The sequence below is a fragment of the Triticum dicoccoides genome, chromosome 3A, assembly GCF_002162155.2.
Source record: "Triticum dicoccoides isolate Atlit2015 ecotype Zavitan chromosome 3A, WEW_v2.0, whole genome shotgun sequence".
NCBI lineage: Eukaryota > Viridiplantae > Streptophyta > Magnoliopsida > Poales > Poaceae > Triticum > Triticum dicoccoides.
In genome coordinates, this window is record NC_041384.1 from 44,845,377 (window position 1) to 44,850,354 (window position 4,978).

The following is a 4,978-nucleotide window of genomic DNA, read 5'->3' on the forward strand; positions in this document are numbered from 1 at the left end:
AAGGTGCCTAGCGACATCGTCGATCCGAGGATGGTGCCCGGTTATTGCAATGTTGACGATTACCTGCCCGACGATGTACATTATGATCCCATGGAGGTGCAGATACACAGATACGAGTACGGGAAGCCTCTCGGCAAAGATGAAAAATCTTTAACAACGATGATGCGAAGATTGCATGATTGGTACTTGAAAATCTGCAGAGAGTCTGGGGGAGTAGTACTTTGTATGCGAGAGTTAAACCGGAGCATGACCTCGTTGGAATTGAACTGTTGCCTATTCCATTTGAGGAGTTCTATCAGTTTTTCAATCTATTGGCCCTCGATAAAACAACGGTCACCTGCTACTGTCTGTAAGTACTACTACTTCTATCATTAAGTCTCTCTATATAGCTCATCTCTTTCATTGCATGTATTTATAATTATCCTCACTATATTATGCAGATTGAAGATCGCCGAATTGAAGAAAAGACAAATTGGTGATATTGGGTTCGTTAACACATATCTCATAGATGCAACTGAGGTTGAACATCGTCCCGAAGATACCGAGGCCAACTTGCTACGATCATTCAAAATGAATGAAAACAAAGATATAATACTCTTTCCTTACAACTTCAAGTGAGTGTTACTGTCTTGTGCATATTCGGTTTCCCTTATATATTAGTCCAGGTTATAGTAATGTAATTGATGAGTTATGCATGCGTGCGCAGGTACCACTATATTCTCCTAGAGATTAGGCTTGAGCAGGGAGTAGTAACTGTCTTGGACTCTAAACGAAAAGATCCCCAGGAGTATGCGGACATGACTGAAATCCTCAAGAAGTAAGTTAAATCGATCATTATCCACCATATCAGCAACTTTGTTCATTTCCTGATATCAAGTAATTGTTTTCTTTGTCCGGCAGGGTTTGGAGAAAATTCACCAGAAAAGTTCCGGGACTGCCGAAGGAGCTGGAATTTAGACACCCGAAAGTAAGTACTATAGTAGATGTTCCGTGCATCTCCTAGTGATTCAAGCGCTAGTTTCATCAATACCATTTAGCATTCTTGCTTATCAGTTTTGATTGACCTCTATTTCTTGTAAACTGGTTGTGGCAGGAACAAGGGAATGATTTTTGTGGATACTACGTCTGCGAGTCCATCCGCCACACGACCTGTGAGCGGGGCGGGTACTCTGACAAACAATATGAAGTGCGTAAATAACAATATTCACAATTTTATTTTATTACCATCATTTGTGTTGAGTTTCATTCATTCATATATATATATATATGTATTGACCCCCTTCTTCAAATTAGATGTTTCGGAAGCGGGATGAACTCCTAGCACCAGCTCGCATGCGAGCAATTCAAGAGAAATTGGCGGCATTCTTTCTTGACCACGTGATCGCTGAAGACGGAGAATACTCTGTGGACCATGCGTCCGTATGATTATATTTGTAAGAGATAATTATTGTATATATGTAGCCGGTAATGTCGGATAGATATACGAGAACTTGTTGTTCGACCAATCTCTCGGAGAAGGAGAGGTGGTCAATATCACTTCTCTCTGTATGCATATATGTTCATGCATGACGATCTTCTGTTTCCTTCGTTTGCTTACTAGTTAGCTAGCATATCTAGTCCTCTCTATACGTATGTATAGTACGTAGCGTCGACCAAGCACGGACATAAGAGAGGACACTTCTCTCTATTAATTATAGCTAGCTAACACAATATATGAAACACCTAAATTAACCCCTCAAAACCCCCAACCCCCCCTCCCCCCTTAAAAAAACAAAAACCCCAGCCACAAAAATGCTGACGCGTGGAAGCCTATTGGTCCCGGTTGGTGGAACCAATCGGGACCAAAGGCCCTCCTGCCTGGGCTCAGCGCGCAGGCCACGTGGAGGCCCATCTGTCCCGGTTCTGGTTAGAACCGGGACTAAAGGGTCAGGGCATTAGTAACGACCCTTTAGTCCCGGTTCTGGAACCGGGACAAAAGGCCCTTATGAACCGGGACAATAGGCCCGTTTTCTACTAGTGGCTGCATCTGCGGTGCAGGCACATAACATGTATTAAAGGTAACCCCCTCGCCCGGTTCGAAAGGTGCCACACCCAGAGAATCTGTTTATTACCTTTAATACATGTTTTTGTATTGAATTAAAACTGCTCAAGATTTTACTTATTGTACATATTCATGACTAATGTTACATTTATATACAATTAACACTTCTCAACATTCTGAGCTAGCTTGTGCAAACGCATAACTGATGGCTAGTGTTATTTAAACTAGATATGTGGAGGGCAAGCTAATTAGCAGTACAATGACAGAATACAACTGTGTGTAATGCAAAATTTTGGCACATATTTCTGAAAATTGACAACCTATACAGCCGGGGATAAAACGTCTTACATCATTTTTGTTATCAGGAACTCCTTTTCTTCCGGTCACCAGTTCAATGATAATGATGCCCAAACTGTACATGTCCGACTTGAGTGACATCCTACCATCGAATTGGTATTCTGGAGCACAATATCCTCTGCACAAAAATACAACAGTTTGATGCAAAGCTAGGCAAGTAAAAGCCAGCTGGTAAAGGAATTGGTTCGCTTGATGCAGAGCTTACGTACGGTGATAAAAAATGGTGTGTACTCATAGTTTATGAGTTTTCTTCGAGTCTCAAAAGGCCAAAATCAGTGAACTTTGGTACCATTTGATCATCTAGTAGTATATTGGTTGGCTTGAGGTCCATATGAATTATGCCATTTTCCTTGTGAAGGTGTTGCAAGCCCTCACAGATTCCTTTAATTATGTCAAACCTTGTGCTCCATTCAAGTCCCCTCAATTCATCTGCAGAAGAAATATTCCGGCATTTTATATGAGCATGATAAATTATATGCAGCAAGACAAAATATTTTTATTTGTCTGCTGTCCCTGTGCTTATGGTATAAAAAGGAAGGAAAAGTCTGCATGACAAGCAATATTAATTGTCGTACCCGTAATATGTTTATCAAGGCCTCCATTGCTGATATACTCAAAACAGAGCAATCGCTGTCTTATCTCGGCAAAAATATATTCTTCCGATCCGCTAATTTGTATAGCTTTATGCTCTGTGTTAGAACAGAAGCCAAGGAACCGAACTGTATTTATATGGTTAACTTTCATGAGACTATTGACCTCACGACGAAATGGCTTCTCATCGATTGAGTGGCTGTTCATCATCTTCACAGCAACATTCCCGTTTCGTAGAACACCCGGTTTAACTTGTCTTGTAAGCATTTCGAATGACGTATATCGTATAGATAGCATATATATATATAGGCATTTTGGTTGTAGAGATAGTTTAATGTAAATCTACTGGGGAAATAAATTGTACCTTGTAAACAGTCCCAAATCCACGGACGCCAATTTTTCGCTCTACAGAGAAATTGTCCGTGATGTTCTCTAGAAGAGCTAAACGTAGATCCATAGGCTTCATGCTTCCATCGAGTATTTGCTCTAGGACATTAGGTTGCATATGTCTGTCGCCCATTTCTGAGTACACAACTGTTTCCAAGCTAAAGTTATTTCCCTTGGTAACTATGCCAACTCAGAGTTTAGCCGTGAATTCGACGGGAGCGAGTACTGCTACGAGTTGTAAGATGATGCGTTCAATCAAACCCTGCATTAATCGACGCAAACAAACATCATTGTAGGATGTGGACCTAATGCATGGAAAAAATAAGATCAAATCATATATGCTGGCTTGTCAAAGGAAGACTAGAATGATTTAAAGGCTAAATTAAAACCCCACACCTAGATCTGAACATATATAGTTCCATCCAGGAGCATGAAGAGAGAATGAGTTTGAATCACAAATATACATAACTGAAGGCTAGATCCACACATGTGATCATTGGGATGTAATACAACCATAGAACAGAAACTGAACTGGAAGACATTCAGCTTATTGCCAAAATGAACGCACCTGTTTGCCATGGAGCGCGCGGAGGAGCAGGGAAGCCAGGGATCGGAACTTTGGTGCAAAATGAGAATGACTTCCCTTCTTCTTTATGCCATTGGCTTGACAAGTTGGGATCCAAGAGTTGACAAAGTCTACTCTATGGATGGATAGCGGGCCCACCTGGCATCTCTCTACTTGCAGTAGTCTACACTGCACTGAGTGGTTGAGTAAGCTGCCCATCGCTGGCAAACATTGTATACGGCTCCACGGTTGCGTGCGTTTACAGATAGACATTGGTTATATAATGATGATTCCTAATTAGATATGATACCTTGAGCGTCTTTGCCTCTAACCTACTGTGGTCAAGTTACAAAAATCACCCTACAAACTGTGCGAGTGTGACCAAATATGTTTGACGGGTAAGAAACGGTACCAATTAGATCCAAGGAAGACCTCATGTAGCACCAAGCCTGCGCTCTCAGTATAGTAGTTGCAGCTGCCCATGTGAACAATGGAAGTCTCCAGGCTCCCTGTGCTCCTTCCTGTCATATGTGCAAGAGGTGACCAACATTGATGCAGCGACATGGTCATGGTAGGGAGCATCCTGGTGCCCCGTGGAGGGTGTAGGATCATGGAACTGAGGGTGCCATAATTTGCATGTACGGTGTATGAATTGTTATACTCCCTCCGTTCGGAATTACTTGTCTCGGAAATGAATTTATCTATAACTAAAATACGTCTAGATACATCCATTTCTGCGACAAGTAATTCCGAACGGAAGGAGTAGATATTGTGGACCCTCAAAAATGGCATGAGAAGAAAATGGTAAGGAACACAATTTTTTTTGCCTGAGATTGTTGGAAGATGAAGTCAAATTAAAGGTTAGAAACCGCCATTGGATAGCCCTCTCCAACAAGATTAGAATGGATATAAGGATAACTCAAATCGGAGCACACATGTGAGAGTTATGACAAGTTCAAAGGGGCTTGTGTTGGCACCAAATTTTGTCTTGCATTCTTCCATCCTCAAGATGGCCTCAAATGAAGAGGTGTTCAACA